Source organism: Mus caroli, unplaced genomic scaffold (genome assembly GCF_978045245.1).
Source record: "Mus caroli unplaced genomic scaffold, Mus_caroli_1 scaffold_5, whole genome shotgun sequence".
Taxonomy (NCBI): domain Eukaryota; kingdom Metazoa; phylum Chordata; class Mammalia; order Rodentia; family Muridae; genus Mus; species Mus caroli.
The window spans coordinates 120,614,354-120,639,183 of NW_028227260.1; the positions used below are offsets into that span (position 1 = coordinate 120,614,354).

The window sequence follows — 24,830 nt, forward strand, 5'->3', positions numbered from 1 at the left end:
TTGTTAAAGTAACACTAAAAGGTACTGTATAATAATATGGTAGGGATCAGTAATAAGGAGAAGGAAGAATCATTAAGTCATTTTCATTTAATTATAATTCTTTAATATTATTCATAGAATGCACATTAAATGGGATACAGTTTCCTAGAGGCTTATAGGAAGAAGATATATTCACATTTCTTGAAAAATGGCAATCCAATATTTGATAAGATTACTGCCCAATTTACAATAGCTAGGAAATGGAGTCAGCAGAGATATCCATTAGCTGATGAAAGGATAACAAAAATGTGTTACCTTTGCATAATGGAATTATATTCAGTAGGAAGTAGAGATACATTTTTCAGGGAAACTAGTAGAACTGAAAAACATTATGCTAAGTGAAGTAAGCCAGGACAAGAAAAGTAAAAACTGCATGTTCTCTCTTATTTGTGGATCATATATTTGAACTGTTAGATAACTGTTTTTACCTCAATCTCCACTAGAACAAAATAGTAAGACCCTATTCCTAACACACCACATATTTTAGATATAGTACAGAGAAATACCAAGCTGGAACTTAGCTAGAGAGTCTTTCCTGCTAGCTGGGATCCATAGTGGTATAAAGTAATAATGTAGGTAGTTGAGGGTTAAAATTTAGCAGCAATCACATTTACCTATAGAACCTATGTACTATGATATTGCACTGCCTTAAAAGATATTGCCACTGGCATCACTATTGATGTTACCAATCATTTTCTGGTTGGATTTGAGGCCTGCTCCATGGAAATGGATTCATATATGCCAATGTAGAACTGCTCAAAATACTATGGCTAGGGAGGTCACAAAATTTAAGAAGGAGTTTACTACTAATGTTTTGCCAAATGAACATGTAATTAAACTGCCTTTTAAATATGCATTTTCATGATCATAGATTAGTGCTGCTCTCAAACTTGATCATACAACCCCATTTGGTACTGGGTAATACTCAGAATTTGAGTTCATAACTATAAAAGCACTGAGAAAAAGTGACTTCTTAATGTTTGACCTCAAGCAGGATATATATTTCACACCCATTCAAGGCCCAGAGAACACTGGAACACTGGGTAGAAAGACTTTAGGATCCAAAGAATGGGGAAAAGAGTTATGAAAGGTTATCTTAGGAGTATTGCACTCATAAACACAAAGTATCTATGAATACTTCCACAGTTCCTGAAAAGAAAGAAGGGTAGGAAGGGAAAGTACATGAGAGAGAGAGAGAGAGAGAGCAGGGGGGGTGGAGGTTGGGGGAGATGAGAAGAAAGAAGTACATGAAGACAAGAATGTGTGGTGGTTTAAATTAGAGTGATCCCCACAGGCTCATAGGTTGGAATGCATGCTATTCAGTTGGTGGACCTATTTGGGAAGGATTAGAAGGTGTAGCTTAGCTGGAAGATGTATGTTAATGTAGGTAGGCTTTGAGGCTTCAAATGTTCACATCATTCCAAGTTAGTGCTCTGCATCCTCTTCTCTCATTCGCTCTCTTTCTCTCCCAGTCCAGTGTAGGGGAATGGCAAGACAGGGAAGCAGGAGTGTGTGGGTTAGTTAGCAGGGGGAGGGTAAATAGGATTGTGTGGGGGTGCAGGAGAAATGAGGAAAGGGGATAAAATTTGAAATGTAACTAAAGAAAATATCTAATAATAATTTTAAAAGTTAAAAAAATGTACTCCAACAAAATTAACCAGGCAGCAGCATTTATAATGGATTAGAGGTGAGTAGACATATGAAGGGTTATATTAAACTGAAGACACAGTCCAAACACATAGAACTTTAACCTAGCTCTTCCGGTCTGACCAGCAACAGGGTAGCTGGAGCGCAGGGTCGGCTGACACCCTCCAGCTGCCCAGGACACCCGCCACAGGATTTTGAGACTTCTGGTGAGTGGAGCACAGCTTCTGCTCCAGTCCAATCAAGCGGGAACTGAGACTGCTTTGGTTGGGGAGGCAGAAATCCGGCCTGAGTAGGGCCACAAGCCTCTTCCGGTCTGAACAGCACCTGGGTAGCTAGAGCACAGGGTCTGCTGACACCTGCCAGCTACCAACGACACCCGCCACAGGATTTTGAGACTTCTGGTGAGTGGAACACAGAGTCTGCTCCAATCTTTAAACAGTGACAACGATAACAACTAACCCCAGAGATTACCAGATGGCGAAAGGTAAACATAATAATCTTACTAACAGAAACCAAGACCACTCACCATCAGAACCCAGCACTCCCACTTCGCCCAGTCCAGGGCACCCCAACACACCAGAAAAGCTAGACCCGGATCTAAAAGCATATCTCATGATGATGGTAGAGGACATCAAGAAGGAGTTTAATAACTCACTTAAAGAATTACAGGAGAACATGGCTAAAGAGTTACAAGTCCTTAAAGAAAAACAGGATAACACAATCAAACAGGTAGAAGTCCTTAAAGAAAAACAGGAAAACACATCCAAACAGATGATAGAAATGAACAAAACCATACTAGACCTAGAAAGGGAAGTAGACACAATAAAGAAAACCCAAAATGAGGCAACACTGGAGATAGAAACCCTAGGAAAGAAATCTGGAACCATAGATGCGAGCATCAGCAACAGAATACAAGAGATGGAAGAGAGAATCTCAGGTGCAGAAGATTCCATAGAGAACATCGGCACAAAAATCAAGGAAAATGTAAAACACAAAAAGATTCTAACTCAAAACATCCAAGAAATACAGGACACAATGAGAAGACCAAACCTATGGATAATAGGAGTGGATGAGAATGAAGATTTTCAACTCAAAGGACCAGCAAACATCTTCAACAAAATTATAGAAGAAAACTTCCCAAATCTAAAGAAAGAGATGCCCATGAACATACAAGAAGCCTACAGAACTCCAAATAGACTGGACCATAGAAGAAATACCTCCCAACACATAATAATCAGAACAACAAAAGCACTAAATAAAGATAGAATACTAAAAGCAGTAAGAGAAAAAGGCCAAGTAACATATAAAGGCAAGCCTATCAGAATTATACCAGATTTTTCACCAGAGACTATGAAACCCAGAAGATCCTGGACAGATGTTATACAGACACTAAAAGAACACAAATTCCAGCCCAGGCTACTATACCCAGCCAAACTCTCAATTAACATAGATGGAGAAACCAAAGTATTCCACGACAAAACCAAATTCACACATTATCTCTCCACAGATCGAGCCCTTCAAAGGATAATAACAGAAAAAAACCAATACAAGGACAGGAACCACGCCCTAGAAACAACAAGACGGTACAGAGGAATTGTGATAAAAAATGTGTGGTACTGGTATAGTGACAGACAAATAGACCAATGGAATAGAATTGAAGACCCAGAAATGAACCCACACACCTACTGTCACTTGATGTTGGACAAGGGAGCTAAAAACATCCAGTGGAAGAAAGACAGCATTTTCAACAAATGGGGTTGGCACAACTGGTTGTTAACATGTAGAAGAATGCGAATCGATCCATTCCTATCTCCTTGTACTAAGGTCAAGTCTAAGTGGATCAAGGAACTTCACATAAAACCAGAGACACTGAAACTTATAGAGGAGAAAGTGGGGAAAATCCTTGAAGATATGGGCACAGGGGAAAAATTCTTGAATAGAACAGCAATGTCTTGTGCTGTAAGATCGAGAATTGACAAGTGGGACCTCATGAAACTGCAAAGCTTCTGCAAGGCTAAAGACACCATCAATAAGACAAAAAAACCACCAACAGATTGGGAAAGGATCTTTACCTATCCTAAATCAGATAAGGGACTAATATCCAATATATATAAAGAACTCAAGAAGGTGGACTCCAGAAAGTCAAATAACCCCATTAAAAAATGGGGCTCAGAACTGAACAAAGAATTCTCACCTGAGGAATACTGAATGGCAGAGAAGCACCTGAAAAAATGTTCAACATCCTTAATCATCAGGGAAATGCAAATCAAAACAACCCTGGGATTCCACCTCACACCCGTCAGAATGGCTAAGATCAAAAATTCAGGTGACAGCAGATGCTGGCAAGGATGTGGAGAAAGAGGAACACTCCTCCATTGTTGGTGGGATTGCAAGCTTTTACAACCACTCTGGAAATCAGTCTGGCAGTTCCTCAGAAAATTGGACATAGTACTACCGGAGGATCCAGCAATACCTCTCCTGGGCATATATCCAGAAGATATCCCAACCGGTAAGAAGGACACATGCTCCACTATGTTCATAGCAGCCCTATTTATAATAGCCAGAAGCTGGAAAGAACCCAGATGTCCCTCAACAGAGGAAAGGATACAGAAATTATGGTACATTTACACAATGGAGTACTACTCAGCTATTAAAAAGAATGAATTTATGAAATTCCTAGCCAAATGGATGGACCTGGAGGGCATCATCTTGAGTGAGGTAACACAATCACAAAGGAACTCACACAATATGTATTCACTGATAAGTGGATATTAGCCCAAAACTTAGGATATCCAAGATATAAGATACAATTTGCTAAACGCATGAAACTCAAGAAGAATGAAGACCAAAATGTGGACAATATGCTCCTTCTTAGAATTGGGAACAAAACACCCATGGAAGGAGTTACAGAGACAAAGTTTCGAGCTGTGATGAAAGGATGGACCATCTAGAGACTGCCGTATCCAGGGATCCATCCCATAATCAGCTTCTAAACAGTGACACCATTGCATACACTAGCAAGATTTTGCTGAAAGGACCCAAATATAGCTGTCTCTTGTGAGACGATGCCGGGGCCTAGCAAACACAGGAGTGGATGCTCACAGTCAGCTATTGGATGTATCACAGGGCTCCCAATGGAGAAGCTAGAGAAAGTACCCAAGGAGCTAAAGGGATCTGCAACCCTATAGTTGGAACAACATGATGAACTAACCAGTACCCCGGAGCTCTTGTCTCTAGCTGCATATGTATCGAAAGATGGCCTAGTCGGCCATCACTGGAAAGAGAGGCCCATTGGACTTGCAAACTTTATATGCCCCAATATAGGGGAATGCCAGGGTCAAAAGAATGGGAATGGGTGGGTAGGGAATTGGGGGGCAGTATGGGGGACTTTTGGGATAGCATTGGAAATGTAATTGAGGAAAATATGTAATAAAAATATTAAAAATTAAAAAAAAGAAAAAAAAGGAAATTAGAATTCATATGAAGGTAACTTTTGCTACTTGTCAACCAGACTCACCTCGTGAATATCCCAGGTAGAAATCCTGTTCTCGGAAGTCACCATACAGACAGCAGACTTCCCTTGTCCATTTCTTGTTAATCCATGCCTTGAGATATAACATGGATGTGCAAGGAAACCCCAACAGTATGTGGACACAAGGCAGGTGAGGGACAACTCTAACTGAAGGAGGTACATTTCCCTTCCCTCTGCCATGAAGAAGGCTTGGATAACAGCTGTGGAAAAGATGTAGAGAGAGGCAGCCATGCACACTACAGGCTGGTCATTGGTTCAGATACATTCATTCTTTAGTCTGTTTCTATAGAGACAAAATGAGCACTGGGGCCCAGGGCGGTAAACTCCTGGGCAGAAGAGTTCTTGGTTCTGTTTCTAGAGGCCTATAAACTATAAATGTACTCATTTGGAGGCAGAAGGCTCCAAAGTTCAAGGTCATTCATATTTGATACATGAAGGGTTTGAGATCAGCAAAGGGTACATCAGATCCAGTCAGAGGGAGAGAGAGAGAGAGAGAGAGAGAGAGAGAGAGAGAGAGAGAGAGAGAGAGAGAGAGAGAGAGAGAGAGAGAGAGAGAGAGAGAGATCAGGTGTAGAGATATACAGTCTCATGAAGTTAATCAGCTGATCTTGAATTTCAGGCCAGCCTAGTCTACAGATTAAATTCCAGGTTAGCCACAGCTATGTAGGGAGTGAGACCTTATTTCAAAAGAAACAGAAAAGATAAAATTCATGCCTTCAGTTGAATGGATTCCATAAAGTTATCTTCTGACACACAAACACTGTGCCATGTATACACCTCACATAGAGAGACACAAAAATAATGAATGTAAAAATTTTCAAAACATCTCTACATCAAAAAACTGTTTGAGGAAGGTTTTTGAAAAAGTTAAATACTAAAGCCTATTTGGTAATTTCCACAGTAACTTCTCTCTAAAATCTGGGAAGAGTATGAAGCCTTAAGGTAAAGGGAACGATAGGGCTGGTTTTAAGATGTTGAGCAACCATTCAGTAGATTACAGATTGGTTCCAATGTAGATTACAGCAATATACAGCAGGCCCATCCTATTTAACTACAATTCCCTTCTTATTAAATGAGAATGTAGGACTGAACAGACTGGGAAAAACCAAGTGAGGGTCTCTTCTAGAGTATCCAAGCTTATACCAAACGCCACAGGAATTTCTTTGTAAGTGAAATCTTCTGGCTTTGCCCGGGTCTTGGCATGTTCTTGCCATGTTCTGTAAATGAAGAACTCCTTCCATGTCTCTAAGCCATGGAGGTGTAGGGTGACCCTGTCACAGTAGAGCCATCTCTTCTGACACAACTTCCTGAAATACACAGTTGTAATCCCATCAGGCTGACACAAGTCACCTCGCCTTAGAACCATAGTTACTGTATGCATGCTTTTATTCACTAACCATCCTCACACATCACTGGTCCACATCCAGAATCAGAAGGCCTCTTCTTCCCTCTCAGCCCCATCTTGTCCCCTCTTCCCATCCCACCCTGCCCCTCTCCTTACCTCCACAGGACATTACTGCTTGCAAGTTCATTCCAGTTCTATGGGAGAGAAAAGAATCCTTAAACCAACAACTCCCTCCCTCTCCTGGTCTCAATTTGTTCTGGGCTGGGCCTACACAGGTTAATCAAACAGTCCTAGCTCTGCAGGCTGAGCCAGCCTGGGTAGACCTACCACAGCAAAAACAAGTCACCTTCTGAGGGCTCAGAGGAAGGAGGGCCAGTCTCCAAAGGTCTGACAAGGAATATCAAGGATGTCACATATTAGCAACACATCTCTGCAGGGTAGCCTGTTCCATTCATTTAGTAGAATTTTGTTATCACTGTTATGGTTCTGAGATAGGTTGTCTAGCCAACTGGGCTGGTATTAAATTCATGTGGTTGAGCTTGACCCCAACTCCTGATCTTCTTGCTTCCACCTCACAAGTGCTTTAATTACAGACACGTGCCACTAATCCTACCTCAATTAACCAGGTTTGAGGTCTTCATAGTGGATAATACTAACCCCCCCCCAAAAAAAAGAAAAAAAAAAAAGAACTTTAACATACATGTATTTGATTATATATACTCCATAAGAAAATGCTTGGGGTTTTTTAATGTGATGTTTTATCTGTTGTTTCATTCATTCAATTTATACCATAGGGAGAGTCTGATATGGGAACATGACCAGTTATTACATTGGCGAACTTCCTACTTCCTTTAGAACTGTCCTAATGTAAGTATCACACCATGCCTACTGTTAGTCTATAATTAAAACATATGCATTTTGCTTTGTTATAGTATTTGTTATAAACTTACTTCTATATCTGATCATTTACAAGTTCCAAAGCAATCTTTTACTACAGAGCTGAAGAGATGGATTGATATTTAAGAGAGGCTGCTCTTTTTTTTTTTTTTTTCTTCTGCAGCCAGCCAAGCTTTATTGCTTCATCAGGAGGAAGACCCAGAAATCAGGGCCTCTCACTCTTTTTTTTTTATTACATATTTTCCTCAATTACATTTCCAATGCTATCCCAAAAGTCCCCCATACCTCCCCCACTTCCCTACCCACCCATTCCCATTCTTTTGGCCCTGGCATTCCCCTGTATTGGGGCATATAAAGTTTGCAAGTCCAATGGGCCTCTCTTTCCAGTGATGGCTGACTAGGCCATCTTAGGCTGCTCTTGCAGTGAACACAGGTTCAGCTCACAGTACCCATATGGCCACTCAGTGACAATTTGTAACTCTAGTTCCAGGGGATTTGATGTAGTCTACTGGCCTTTAAGGCCACTGCATGTATAAAATTTACTTACATACATTGAGGCAAAACACTCATATCCATAAAATTAAAATACATAGATCTTCTAAATTAGTTCTGCATTGCATTTTAGAACAAACTCTTTAAAACTTGTGATTGCAGTGTACTTTAGTAAGATAAAATGAGAGCCTAAATGATACTAGTAGTAGAAAGGGACAGAACAAAATGGTTTGCATATCAGTAATTGAATATAAAATAGTGATTTCCCTGATCAATAACTCAGAAATTTGATATTTGTATCATGATTAAAATGACAATATATAAGCCGGCCATGGTGGCACACACCTTTAATCCCAGCACTCGGGAGGCAGAGGCAGGCAGATTTCTGAGTTTGAGGCCAGCCTGGTCTACAGAGTGAGTTCCAGTACAGCCAGGGCTACACAGAGAAACCCTGTCTCAAAAAACCAAAATAATAATAATAATAATAATAATAATAATAATAATAATAATAATAAACAATATATAGTTTAGGGAAAAAACATATTCGGTGAAAATTGAGAGATGTGATGAATTTTGGATAAATAAAATTTGGAGAAACTAATGAACCATGCAGATTTCTAATACAATGTTACAAGTATGGACCAGACTGTAAATTTCACTTTTATTTCCTCAGATGGAGGGAGGATATGAGAGCCATACCCAAGCTATGAAAACATAGCTTGGGCTGAGCTCACAATATTTCTTTTTCTGTACTACACACCCTAGTCCCAGACTTGGAGGATTCTAAACTCTATCTAATCAAACTTCCAAGCTGACTGAACTTCTCTCAGCTTCTCACTGAACTGTTCTGCTTGACTTCGTATTAACTCTGGCAATACCTTCTAATCTATTGGCTCTATCTTGCTGCCAACAGGAGTTTATTACCAGAAACCAGTGGAATTTAGCCACAAAATCAGTGCTTATTAGCACAGAATAGTAAGAGAGAAAAGAAATCAGTGCTTATTAGCACAATATAATAGAAAGAGGAACAAGGCCAGAGATCATAGTTTGTGACCTTCAACTGATGCTGTGTACAACCTCACCTATACCCAAAAGCCAGGCTGGACTCTGGAAAGAAATAAAATTCATTAAATAGTACTAAGTGAACTATAATAAATACACAGAGGAATCTTACAATCTAATAGTTACTTCTGTCTAAACAACTGAAAACTCAACACCAATTAAATATTCTATGCATCATAATAGCTGTGATATATGTTGCAAGTAAGAAAGATAAAACTATTCTGTTCAGACACTGAATTGTCTAGCCTTTATCTCACAGAACCAAAAGCCTTCCTACAATTTAAGCATGGGCTCGTGTGACTGGATAACATAATTGTAACTGGAACTGGAATATATAAAGTAACTATACCAAGGGCCTGCCTCACCTTAGGGGAATTAAGCTGAGGTGGGAAATAGAGTCAAAAGATTGATGATCTCTAGCCTTGTAACTTTCTCTAACTGTACTGGATGCTATTAGCTGATGACTTAACACTCTCTTGCTTATTTTGAGGCTGAAAACCACTAGTCTTGGCGATTAACACATGTTGTATCACAACATGGAAATGAATGAAAAGATTTAATGCTAAAAGCCTCTCTTCTCTGGACAGGTAGTCCTTCACCTGCCAGGCTGGTTAACTCTTTTTGAACCAGAGAGAAAAGGGAAAGGAAAGGTGTCTCTCTCTCTCACACACACACACACACATACACACACACACACACACACACACACACACACACACACATCAGGTGAAGAGGAAAACAACTACATTATTACATTTGGATGGATGGATGGATGGATGGATGGACAGATGGACAGATGGATGGATGGGTGAGTGAGTGGATGGATGGATGGCACAGAGCCTTCCATGCCAAACCATCCTCTTTATTTCTTTTCTCTGCCCTTATTATAGAAAAAAGTTCATAGAAAATTATCTCCTAGAAAAAATCTTACAGAAAATGGTAGTTACAGAAGAATATCAATAACAAATTCAAAGCAGTGTTTTATTCTTTATGCTCATTATAAATTCAAAGAAACAGTTTAATATGTCCTTGCCTTATCATAGTGCACACCTGTGGCTTCATCTCTAAACCTAAATGCTTTTCCTTAAACACAAATTTGTCTCAAATCGTTTCTCTACTTAGTATAAATATGAAAGGTCACTATATTTCTTAATAAACAGCTTTTACTTATTATTATGAGGAATATGCACATTCTAGTTGTGATTCTAACTTTATTACGTCTTTCTAGCAAAAGAACTAAAACCATCTCTTAAAACTTTCTTTCTACAATTATTTGAATCAAACCTGGAATTCTATAAAAATCATTAATTCATCTAAATAGCATTACTTCATGAAAGTTCATCTTTATATTGATCTGCAGAAAATCTGCTAATCATGTTGGGCTAAAACCCAGAGATTATTATATTAATTTAATGATGATAGGAAAGGTATACCAGCTGAAAAAAGCAATTCTTGGATGAAGGCACTTTGGGACCATGTAAAAACAATGTGCTACCTCTAAGAAAAGCCAACTGCTAGCCTTTGCCTATTCTAGATGGTTTGTGACATAACTACAAAACATTGATGAAATATGAAGATTTGTCCTATGATTCTGAATCAGAAGACAATATTAAATGTCCTCCTACTTAAAGTAGTATAGAGATTTACTAAATTCCCCATAAAATGTATTGATACTTTTTATGGAACTGGAAATGAACTAAAATCATTATGAAGCAACATAAAACCATGAATATGCAAAACAATCTTGAAAAGGTAGAAAAACTTAATGATACCACATTGCTTAATTTCAAAATATATTACAATGCTTTAGTAATCTTAAAGGAATAAAGTTGGCATAAAGGCCTATACACAAAACATTAAACCAGGAGAAAACACATAAATGAATCCACATATATGGTCAATCAATTACTGACATTAATGCCAAGAATGCATTGTGGAAACAATAGGTTTCTATGTTACTGAAGAGTTGGCTCTTGTGGAGGATCCAGGCTTACTTTCCAGCAACAACATATCCCCTCATGCCTGTTTGTAATTCTAGTTTTAGGGATTTAATGCTCACTTATGTCATCCTTGGGCATCAGCCATGCATGGCATATAGTCATATACACATAAACATATACACACATATAAACAGACCCTTATAAACATAAAATCGTAAAAAGAATAGATTCTTCACAAAATTTCTTGAATAAAACTAAATGTTACCCACACGGAAAATAGTAATATATTCTTATTTTACAATATGTACAAAATTATTTCAAAATGAATTAGTGACCTAAATATTTTTTCAAAATTTGAAAAAAAAAATCTTAGAAAAAAACCTAGTGGAAAAACAGATGCAAAATGTATTTGGCAGTTATGTTTTAGATATAATACCAAACTAAACTACATAAAAGAAATAAACATTAGAATGAAGTGGAAACTTAAAACATGGGAGAAACTAATTCCAAATTATATAACACAGTTACTTCCCAGTGTATATAAAAAATTTACAGAAACCACCAGCAAGAAGTTAACTCTTTTTTTTTCAAAGAAAATACTATCAGCCCCCCTAGTCCCCCCTTCTGAATATTGATCCAAGAAAGTAGGATCTGAGAGATCTTTGTATTCATAGCAGAGCACATAATGATCACAGTCTATAGGTAAGCCAAATATACATCTATGGATAAGCAAATTTAAAGTTCTATAGCTATATGATGGAATATTAGTTAGATATTAAAAGAATTGAAATTTTTATGTGTACTATAACTTAGATACACACTGGGAACATCCAGGGATCCATCCCATAATCAGCCTCCAAACACTGACACCACTGCATACATTAGCAAGATTGTGCTGATAGGACCCTGATATAGCTGTCTCTAGCGATACTATGTTGGGGCCTAGCAAACACATAAGTGGACGCTCACAGTCAGCTATTGGATGGATCACAGGACCCCCAATGGAGGAGCTAGAGAAAATACCCAAGGAGCTAAAGGGATCTGCAACCCTATAGGTGGAACTACATTATGAACTAACCAGTACCCCGGAGCTCTTGACTCTAGCTGCATATGTATCAAAAGATGGCCTATTTGGCCATCACTGGAAAGAGAGGCCCATTGGACACACAAACTTTATATGCCTCAGTACAGGGGAACGCCAGGGCCAAAAAGTGGGAGTGGGTGGGTAGGGGGGTGGGGGGAGGGCATGGGGGACTTTTGGGATAGCATTGGAAATGTAAATGAGGAAAATACCTAATTAAAAAAAGATAATTGAAATAAATCAACCAGAAACAGACAATTATTGCATGTTCCTATGTACTGGAAATAGACAAATTCCCCAAGTCAGAGTAGAAAACTAGTTGTCAGGGATTGAAAGAAGGGGAAATGGGAAACTGCCACTAACCAATATAAGATTTAATAATTGTCTTCTAAACAAGATGTATATAAGGACAACACCAACTGTCATGCCAATATTAATAGGGGACTCTCAGAAGGTCTCATCCCTTGGTGAAACACTATAGGCAATTGGTGATTGCTAAGACAGGGAGAATTGGTCTTCTCTGGGGACAAGCTCTTGATAGATTAATCAATTACAAAAAATCAGCCCTAAGCACATAGGAAAATTGCATATTTTCTCATCAGTTGCATTTATAAATAATGCACAGTGATCTCTATGTAACAAGAGGAAAAGGGCATTTGAAAATGAATAGGGGGGATACAGGAGGAACTGAAAGGAGGAGAAGGAAGGAAGAATGAAATACACTACTCAGGAAATTTTCAAATGTTATATAAAATTTTAAAATGGGCTTGTGAGATGACTCACAAGTGAAAGAGCATATGCAGAAGCCAGAAAGCCTAAGTTTGATCACCACCATAACCTATAATGGAAAAAGAAAATTGAATGATCTCTCTCTCTCTCTCTCTCTCTCTCTCTCTCTCTCTCTCTCTCTCTCTCTTCCAAATAACCAATAATAAATGCAATTATAAAATTTTATTGGTTATTTTTATTTACATTTCAAATGTTATCCACCCTTCATGGTTTCCCCTCCACAAACCCCTTATCCCCTCCTCCTCCCCCATCTTCTATGAGGGTGATACCCCACCCTACCAGCACTCCTGCTTCACTGCGCTAGCATTCTCCTATGCTGGGGCATCAATCTGTCACAGGACCAAGGGCCTCCCCTCTGATTGATGCTAGATATCTGGAGCCATGGGTCCCTCCATGTATACTCTTTGATTGGTGGTTTAGTTTAACTCTGGGAGCTCTTGCGGGGGGGTTGCCTAGTTGATATAATTGTTCTTCCTATTGGCTTTTAAACACTCTCAGCTCCTTCACTCCTTTCCCTAACTCCTCCACTGGGGTCTCTGTGCTCAATTTCATGTTTGGCTGGAAGCATCCCCTTCTGTATTGGTCAGGATCTGGTAAAGCCTCTCAGCACACAGCTGTATCAGGTTCCTGTCAGCAAGAACTTCTTGATGTCAGCAATAGTGTCTCGGTTTGGTGTCTGCATATGGGATGGATCCCCAGATGGTGCAGTCTCTGGATGCCTTTCCTTCAGTCTTCTCCAGTCTTTGCAATTCTGGGTTAATAATTTTGAGATGGGTAGGTGGCCTCATCCCTCAAACAGGGACCACACCTAATCTCTGGGTATTGTCTCTACAGATTCTCACTCCCCTTTGTTGGGTAATTCAGCTAATGCCATCTCTGTTGCGTCCTGGGAGCCTCTTGCTTTCCTGGCATCTGGAACTTTCTAGTGGCTACCACCAGTTTCCCATCCCCCACTGCTACATACCTCCATTTAATTTCCTGACCCTCTGTACTTCTCCCCTGTCTAATAAATACAATTTTAAAGTTTTACAATTTCAGTAACATAAAATGAGTCACTTGTAGAGATTTTGTATATGCCATTATGCCTGTAATTAACAATATTGAATTGCACAGTTAAATCTGTTAAGAATATAGAAGTTAAATATTATCATAGCAAAATTAAATATGAGAAGATAAATTTTATAGTAAAATTAAAAATATGAAGTTAAATACTATCATAGTAAAGTTAAAAATACAAAGATCATCAACTTTCCTTTATCATTACGTTTATTTGTTTTATTTTCACAAGACCTTCTATCAGATGAAATCCAACAATAAAATCGAATTCAACTCTAAAAGAAGACACTGGAAAATTGCATGGACTAAATATATTTGTTATTTACTCAAGATCACCAGTGTTGCATTAAGGGAAGAAATTAAACCACTTTCCATTGGAGTAATTTAACCAAGTAAGATTCTAGATTTCAATTCTATCCTTCATTCCCTTCTATCTTATGTCGTCTATGTGTGTCTTTTCTTAGTCTGTATCTGTGCCTCCTTGCATGCTGTCTTATGAATCTTTCCGTTTGTACCTGCCCCTGTGAGTCTGTTCATTGTGAGACTGTGTATCTAAAGAGCTATGATCTCCTGTCTGGTCCACTCCAGCACTGGGGTTCCTTGCCCACGGAGTCTCCAGACACCCGCAACGACGCACACAGGATCCCCCACGGGATCTTAAGACCTCTGGTGAGTGGAACACAGTGTATGCTCCAATCTTCCCTATTTAATGCAATCTCACGGGACCTGAGACTGCATTAAATAGGGAAGCAGATAACCCAGCCTGATCAGGGGCACAAGTCCCTTCCAGTCCACTCCATCACCGGGGTACCTTTTGTACAGAGTTTCTGGACACCCCAAAGGTCCTCACAGGACTCTCCATGGGATCTAAACACCTCTGGTGAGTGGAACACAACTTCTGCCAGGAGGCAGGTTCAAACTCCAGATATCTGGGCACCTTCCCTGCAAGAGGAGAGCTTGTCTGCAGAGAGAACTCTGAGCACTGAAACTAAGGAGAGATCTAGTCTCCCAGGTCTGCTGATAGAGGCTAACATAATCACCTGAGGAACAAGCTCTAACCAAAGACAACTATAAACAACTAGCTCAAGAGATTAACTAATGGTGAAAGGCAAACATAAGAATCCTACTAACAGAAATCAAGACCACTCACCATCATCAGAACACACCACTCCAACCCCACCTAGTCCTAGGCACCACAACACACCCAAGAAGCTGCACCCAGATTTGAAAGCATATCTCATGATGATGGTAGAAGACATCAAGAAGGACTTTAATAACTCACTTAAAGAATACAGGAGAAAACAGCTAAACAGGTAGAAGACCTTAAAGAGGAAACACAAAAATCCCTAAAAGAATTGCAGGAAACCACAACCAAACAGGTGATGGAATTGAATAAAACCAACCAAGACCTAAAAAGGGAAGTAGACAAAATAAAGAAAACCCAAAGTGAGGCAACGCTGGAGATAGAAACCCTAGGAAAGAAATCTGGAACCATAGATGCGAACATCAGCAACTGAATACAAGAGATGGAAGAGAGAATCTCAGGTGCAGAAGATTCCATAGAGAACATTGGCACAACAATCAAAGAAAATACAAAATTCAAAAAGATCCTAACTCAAAACATCCAGGAAATCCAGGACACAATGAGAAGACCAAACCTACGGATAATAGGAGTAGATGACAATGAAGATTTTAAACTTAAAGGGCCAGCAAATATCTTCAACAAAATTACAGAAGAAAACTTCCAAAACCTAAAGAAAGAGATGCCCATGAACATACAAGAAGCCTACAGAACTCCAAATAGACTGGACCAGAAAAGAAATTCCTCCCAACACATAATAATCAGAACAACAAATGCACTAAATAAAGAGAGAATATTAAAAGCAGTAAGGGAGAAAGGGCAAGTAACATATAAAGGCAGGCCTATCAGAATTACACCAGGCTTTTTACCAGAGACTATGAAAGCCAGAAGATCCTGGACAGATGTTATACAGACACTAAGAGAACACAAATTCCAGCCCAAGCTACTATACCCAGCCAAACTCTCAATTAACACAGATGGAGAAACCAAAGTATTTCAGGACAAAACCAAATTCACACATTATCTTTCCACATATCCAGCCCAGAATAGAATTGAAGACCCAGAAATTAACCCACACACCTATGGTCACTTGATCTTCGACAAGGGAGCTAAAACCATCCAGTGGAAGAAAGACAGCATTTTCAACAAATGGTTCTGGCACAACTGGTGGTATCATGTAGAAGAATGTGAATCGATCCATTCCTATCTCCTTGTACTAAGGTCAAATCTATGTGGATCAAGGAACTCCACATAAAATCAGAGACATTGAAACTTATAGAGGAGAAAGTGGGGAAAAGCCTCAAAGATATGGGCACAGGGGAAAATTCCTGAATAGAACAGCAATGGCTTGTGCTGTATGATCGAGAATTGACAAATGGGACCTCATGAAACTGCAAAGCTTCTACAAGGCAAAAGATACCGTCAATAAGACAAAAAGGCCACCAACAGATTGGGAAAGGATCTTTACCCATCCTAAATCAGATAGGGGACTAATATCCAATATATATAAAGTCCACCACTCACGAAGGTGGACTCAAAAAAATCAAATAACCCCATTAAAAATGGGGCTCAGAACTAAACAAAGAATTCTCACCTGAGGAATATCAAATGGGTGAGAAGCACCTGAAAAAAAGTTCAGCATCCTTAATCATCAGAGAAATGCAAATCAAAACAAAACTGAGATTCCACCTCACACCAGTCAGAATGGCTAAGATCAAAAATTCAGGTGACAGCAGATGCTGGTGAGGATGTGGAGAAAGAGGAATACTCCTCCATTGTTGGTGGGATTGCAAGCTTGTACAACCACTCTGGAAATCAGTCTGGCGGCTCCTCAGAAAATTGGACATGGTACTACTGGAGGATCCCACAATACCTCTCCTGGGCATATATCCAGAAGATGTTTCAACTGGTAAGAAGGACACATGCTCCACTATGTTCATAGCAGCCTTATTTATAATAGCCAGAAGCTGGAAAGGACCCAGATGCCCCTCAATAGAGGAATGGATACAGAAAATGTGGTACATTTACACAATGGAGTACTACTCAGCTATTAAAAAGAATGAATTTATGAAATTCCTAGCCAAATGGATGGACCTGGAGGGCATCATCCTGAGTGAGGTAACACAATCACATAAGAACTCAAATGATATGTACTCACTGATAAGTGGATATTAACCCAGAAACTTAGTATGACCGAGATATAAGATACAATTTGCTAAACACATGAAAGTGAAGAAGAATGAAGACCAAAGTGTGGACACTTTGCCCCTTCTTAGAATTGGAAACAATCACCCATGGAAGGAGTTACAGAGACCAAGTTTGGAGTTGAGACAAAAGAATGGACTATCTAGAGACTGCCATATCCAGGGATCCATCCCATAATTAGCCTCCAAACGATGACACCATTGCATACACTAGCAAGCATTTGCTGAAAGGACCCTGATATAGCTCTCTCTTGTGAGACTAGGCCGGGGCCTAGCAAACACATAAGTGGATGCTCACAGTCAGCTATTGGATGGATCACAGGGCCCCCAGTGGAGGAGCTAGAGAAAGTATCCAAGGAGCTAAAGAGATCTGCAACCCTGTAGGTGCAATAACATTATGAACTAACCAGTATTCTGGAGCTCTTGACTCTAGCTGCATATGTATCAAAAATAGCCTAGTCGGCCATCACTGGAAAGAGAGGCCCATTGAACTTGCAAACTTTATATGCCCCAGTACAGGGAATCGCCAGGACCAAAAAGTGGGAATGAGTGGGTAGGTGAGTGGGGGGGGAGGGCATGGCAGACTTTTGGGATAGCATTGGAAATGTAATTGAGGAAAATATGTAATAAAAATATTTATAATAAATAAATAAATAAATAAAATCACATCTCATGATGGTGATAAAGAACTTAAAATAAAAAGAGCTTTGATCTATCTTCAGTGATCTCAAGACATATTATTAAATCTGGCTGTGAAGTTGGGTAAAAGTTCCAATCTCTTAGAATATAAGAGATATTTTTATTGAAGTGCATTGCCAGAGAAGTAAAAGAGCTTGTAAGAAATCACACAGGATAGTATGACTGTTTATAATGAACCATGGTCAACAGTCATTCCTATGAGAGGCAAGTAAAAGATGTCCAATGAATGCACAGTTAGACATGTTTAACTCAGATTCTGAGTTTCATTTCATTTCACTTACATAAGTAATAAATATGTAGAATCTTTTGAAAACATATTTAAAAATCCACAAAACAAAGAGGTAGTAATGAAGCTAAAATTGTAAGCTGGCTTTCAAAGTGGAAGCTTTACTGTGATTTTCATTAGCTACTCATTTTTCAGCTTCAAAGATGGTTACTTTCAGGGACGGGTGAGATTGAATGGTTGTTAAAACTTACTGCTCTTCTAGGAACCCTGAGTTCAGTTTCTAGCACCCTGTGTAGATGATGCATTCTTCTTGCATCTATAGGCATTCATGTGCTTTCCAGAGAGACAGAGAGGAGAGGGAGGGAGGATAGAGTAATGAATAAATGAATAAATCCTTTAAAAGTAGTTTATTTCCACAACCTCTACCATTCTCTATTTTTGTTTAGAGGAGAAAGAAATATGGTGTCAACTTGAGCTCCCTGTGAGTTGAGCCTAAACAAACAGTAACAACAAAGTTTTGGGGAATCTCATTCTTGTGGGTTCTATTAATTCCTTGTTGTTAACTACTTTTGAAAGAAGTATTTTATATAAAAATATATATGTATGCACATGTGTGTATGTATGCATATATGCAAGTTCCTACAGAGGGAAGAAGAGGGTGGCATATGCTCTGGATCTGTATTTATAGGTAGATGTATGCTCCCCAACACAGTTGCAGGGTATAAACCTAGGTTCTCTGCAATAGCAATAAGGGCTTTTGACCTCTGAGCCACCTCTCCAGGTGTCAGTTATTTTTATTTATCTTTCCTCAAAACACAAGGATCATTTATAAGAAAGACGGCAAAGATCATAGGCATTTTAGTCTAACTGTACAATTTAACCCTAACTAACCACCTTTAAGTCACAAAATCATTTTAATTTGAGACAATGCTAGTTAACTATTTTGTATTGCTCTCTTTAATAGGGAAAACCAAGTTGGGAAAAACTGAGCATTTTTTCAAACCTTTCATTTTTTTTATTTTTTTGTTTATTATAAATGTAAAATATAGACTATACACACCTTGCCCCTAAGTCCATAGTTGAGAAAGAAAAACTGATTTGGCAGAGAATGAACAAAATTAATCCTTTAAATATGGTAACAATTGTCTATACATGTTGTAAATGTAACTATAAGCTTTCAAGAAGCTAGCCAAGTATCAGATAAGGGACTAGAGGAAAAAGATTTCAGAGAACAGACTCACAAATACAGGATGTAGGTTGGTCTACATGAGATTGGAGCTTCTCCAAGCTGAGGCAATGAGAAAGCAAGTTAACACAGTCTGAAAATTGTTACCATATTCTTCCATGGCCATTTTCAATAAATGAGGAGCCAAGTTTTAGCCTCAGAAGAAAAGTATCATGATTAATATAACTGAAGGCAGAGGCACCATCTGTAATGAACATGAAAATCAAGACTTCAGAAAGAGTTCAAGTTCTGTAGTTGCTTTGTTGGCAGAATATCTAATCTATACTTTGTTGCCAAAACGCACACCAGTCTGCAGTGGGATTGGTTTCCATGAAGAAAGGGACAAAAATGAGCTCCATAAAATCCTGAAGAAACCAGTTTTGATACTGAAGTTCTACATGGCATTTTTTTAAGATTAATATTTCTCCATTTCTCAGATATTTGTAAAATATACAATTCAGAAAATGAAAAATGAAGAAAGCAGACATAGAATATGAGGATGTGGAAGACATATTTCAAAGGACCCCAAGTAGGAAATCAGACAGATGATTCATGATTTCAAGATTTTCACAGAAAATAATAAAGTAGGCAATCTTCAATATAATATAAAATACCTTGAGGAGGACAGGTGAGCCATGTATTTGAGATCAAAGACAATTTTGTCCACTCACAGATGTAAAACGAGTAGCAGGCAAAATACAATTACACATTGTTTTTCCTTGGGCACTTACTTTCCCCTTTCAGAAAACCAGAAATACTTATCCACATTTTTCCTCAATTGATTCATTCCCTCTTATGTATTTAGACCTATATAAATTTCATAGGAAATTTATTATCCTTTGAAATAATAAAGTCTCACATTCTACTTCACAAAATAATTTCCAGTCTTTATTTTTTCATTAATTTTATTTTTAATGGTTTCATACATGAGTGATGCATTTAGATTATTTCCACCCAACAGTCCCCTCAAATTCATATATATATATGAAATTAAACCTACTAATCAAATTTACTATGTTCATATGCATATGTGTTTAGAGATGACCACTTGGAATTAAATAACCTGTAACTCAGCTAGTCTCTGGAGAAGATGGTCTCTCCTTCTCTTAGAAGTCATTAATTTCCTAAAACTCTTCATCTATGGGTAGGCCCTTGTAAGATATCTCCCTTTTACATTGACATGTTAACTATTATCCTGTGTGGAGCCCTGTGATTGGTTAAGGAAGTGCCATGCTGTTCCGATAGTATGACTGTGCATGTCTGCTGACATTCAGTGTGGCCCAAGATGATATGAACCTAGGAAACTAGTAAGCTTCATATTGGGACCAGAATAGGGCAGGGATGCTTCTCCTATCTGAGTGGAGGTCCCTTTCAAGTGCAGGCAGCCTGGCATCTCCTTATACTGACAGTGGGATGGTTGGCTACCCCAGAGCTTGTATTGATTCCCCATTGTTCCAAAGGCTATGTAGAAATGCTTGCTGTTGTACAATGTATTAGATCTGCACTTGATACTGGTTTCCAGAGTCTGTTTCAAGGATTTGTGAATCTGCCTCCCTCAGAACCCTGGATCCTGGTTCCTGGTAACCATATCATTATGATTTTATGGTAATTCCTCTCTATAATGTATAGGAGACACTATATCACAGTAGATAATCTATATCATTTAGCTCTTATAATGTTTCTCTCCATTTATATTGTTTCCCAAGCCTTATATGTATGTACAGGTTGTATAACTATATCAATTGACACTGAGGACCCTACAGTGAATTATTTTCTGTCTTTTGACCAATTATAGATGTCTGTGATTCTATCTGATAAAAAGGAAGATTCTGTGAAGGATGAGTTCTACATTATTTATAGATTTAAGATAGGTATTCAGAATCCAATTGAAAACATTGGTTTAAGAAAGTGGCAAAAGTAGGTTCTACTCTAGAATCTACAATGTCATCAGCCATAAGTACCTGGCTAGATTTTAAAATGCCAGTCATGAATTCTCTCCTATTTATCAGACCTTATGTCCAAAACAGATAGCTATTGTTTTCTCAGATATAAGTGATGCCATCATACCCTTGGGCATACCTTGCTGCATTGGTCATTGTTGTGCTTCTTAGGACTTACAGTTTGAGTAGGAGTGTTGACTTATTTCCTTTGGATACTATTGACTCTAGGCTAAGAGTGATAAAACATTTCCCATGATCATGGATTGATAAAATTAATATTTGTAGTTATCCATCCTAATAAAAGTAATTCACATATTCAACACATGCACCAGTCAAAATCTCTACATCATTCTTACTAAAATAGACAAATATATTCCAAAATTCATATAGAATTACAAAAGACCCTCATCAAAATAAAAATGTGGAATGGATTACCATTTCATATTTCAAGCAATATACAGAGTTATGATAATAAAAGCAATAGTATACTGGCACAAAATGCAGACCTGTAAAACAGTAGGAAAATAGAAGGCTTAAATATGAGTTTAGGTTACTACACTTTTTTATATTTGAAAAAATGCCAAAGACATATTCTGGAAAACTGATAGTAGCATCTTCAACAAATGGTGCTGAGATAACTGGGTATCTACATGTATAAGAATTAAGTTAGATCCATATCTATCATTCTGCACAAAAATCAAATCCAAAAGGATAAAAAACCTGACTGTGAATCCTAAAATTGCTAGAAAAACAAAAAACAAACAACAACAAAAACACCACAGGCAATACACTACAAGATATAGGTATGAAAAAAAAAAAAGAGTTTCTAAATAGGGCTCCATTTGCCAAAAATATTAATGACAGTTGTGGATAGCTGAGACTTCATAAAACTAAAATCATCCATTCAGCTAAAGAAACAATCAATTGAATGGAGAGAAGCCCCCTAGAGTGGGATTGAAGCTTTTTTTATATCCTGATTATACAAAGGACATTAAAAAAGAAAAACAAATGAAAATCATATGACCAAATGGACATATTGCTGTATCCAGAGATCAAAGTGTAACTTAACACTCACCAGAAAAGCTTCTTTTTGCAGTAGATGATAATTAACAACAATATACATGTGGTGGTTTGAATAGGCTAAGCCCTCATAGACTCATGTGTTTGAATGCTTGGCTCACGGGAAGTGGTACTATTAAGAGTTGTGGCCTTGTTGGAAGAAGTATGTCACTGTTTGGGATTGGCTTTGAGGTCTCTACGCTCAAGTTCCACCCAGAGGAAAAAAATATTCTCCTCCTAGCTGCCTGACGATACCAATCTCTTCCTGGCTGTCTTTGGATTGAGATAAAGAACTCTCAACCCCTCCTCCATGACTATGTCTACATTGCCATGATTCCTGCCATGGTAATAGTGGACTGAACCTTTTAAATGATAATCCAGCCCTAATTAAATATTTATCTTTGTAAGAGTTGCCTTGGTCATGGTGTCTCTTTGCAACAATTAAACCCTAGTAAAGACAATACACATCTAGGCAATATGTTGATAGGAAGATACTTCAGAGCTTTTAACCTTAAAATTGAGATTCTTATCATATACCTCTCCTCAAAGCTAGGGAAACTATGCAGAAGAGAAGGTGGAAAGACTTTTAAGACCTAGAGATGGTAGATGAGTCCAATGAAACAAGGTCTTCCATATACAATAGGACTGATACACTAATGAACTTAAACAGACAGCAACAACACACACAAGATATTCACAGGTTCAAACCCGAAAAATACCCATCACTGAAAAATGGCAAGTAGACACAACATCCCACCCCTAACCAAGAAGCTACATGAAATTAACACCAGCTCAGAGATGGACAGTTTTCTCTAGTTTAGTATCAGTGGGTATATCAACCACACTTAGGGCAGACCTGATGCCCACAAGTAGCAGGCCAACCAAAAATAGACTCTCTCTCTCTCTCTCTCTCTCTCTCTCTCTCTCTCTCTCTCTCTCTCTCTCTCTCTCTCTGGTGTGTGTGTGTGTGTGTGCATATTTTGCTTTTGTCTTATTGATTTTTAACTCTATTCTGATTTCATTTATTGGTTTTTGTTTCTTGTTTCTCTAGTTTCTTTTGGGGATGGAAAAAGAAAAACAAAGATGGAGAAAGAAAGAACATGAAGTTGGTGTCTAGATGGGAAGAGAAGATCTGGGAGGTATTGAGGAAACATAAAGAATGTCATTGTAATGTCTTGTATAAAAATAAATTAAAAAGAAGCATGAAATCTAAAATATTAAGAAAAATATAGGCATGCAGGGAGGTGAGGAGGATCTGGGAAGAATTGGGGATGGGGACAGAATATGCTAAACATATATTGTATAAAAAGTTATAAGTTAATCAATGTAAAATGTGCTATGGATCTGAACAAAGAGTTCACAAAAGATTAAATAAAAATGGCTAAAATGTCTCAAAAGTATTCATATTTAGCAATTAGGAAAATGCAAATTAGACACCAAAACTGAAAACTAATCCTGGTGAGCATATGGGTAAAAAGAAAATTCAATTCATTGTTGGAATTGGAAGCTAGAACAGTCACTCTGGCTACCAGTGTGAAGGATTCCTAAAACATGACTCAGCTACATCACTCTCTTACACAAAGGATTCATCATACTATTCCACAAATACTTGTTCAAGAATGCTCATTGCTACTTGATTTATAATAGCTTGGAAATGAAAGCCACATAAACATCCATCAACCAATAAACTAATAATGTGATTTTACACACACACACACTCACACACATATACACATACACATACATATACATATATATATATATACACACATATATACACACATACACACACACACACACACACACACACACACACATATATAGACACACACACAAAAATGGAAGACCATCCAGCTATAACGAAAAAAAATGATATCATGAAACTTGAATGTAAGTGGAAAAAACTAAAAAAAAAAAAAATCATATTGAGTCTGGTAACCCAAACTCAGAAAACAAAACATTCACTGTTCCTCTATTTTGAAGTTCCTAGCTCCAAATCTTCAGAGGTATACATATAACCTGCAATAACTTCAGAAACCAGGGACGTGAAAAATGACAAGGCAGATATGGGGGAAGAAAGGACCTTTAGAGAGTGTAGTAGAAGTACACAGGTGTTGTGATGGAGAAAATACAAATAAATACAAAAGAGTGTCAGTATTATGTGAGAACGGAGGATAGCAATACTGAGAAAATGATAGGGGAGAGAAATAAAGAATATTAAGGATTACTAAAAAATCCAAAGTGCAAATGTTGTCTAGTGTGTCTGTGTACATATGTATATATTCTAAATGAAGCTATGCCACTTAGGGTGATAATGTTCTACTGAGAGTTGTTTATTATATAACAATAATCCCAGTACCACATCTAAGACAACTTTCAAGATATTGGTCAGGGGATTCCAAGAGATGCTCAAATTGGTATAGGCTATTCCTGTTGGCTGCCTCCTAGAAGTTGAACATTAGTCCTTGTTGCTGAAGTCACCATGTATTTCAGACATAGGACTATGAGGAATAAGG

General features: G+C 38.1%; 1 pseudogene; it reads right to left on the reverse strand.

The window, feature by feature from the left end:
* LOC110287122 (zinc finger protein ZPR1 pseudogene) overlaps positions 1-6,584 on the reverse strand; it is a 33,457-nt pseudogene extending 26,873 nt beyond the window's left edge.
* Between the last annotated feature and the right edge of the window lie 18,246 nt (positions 6,585-24,830).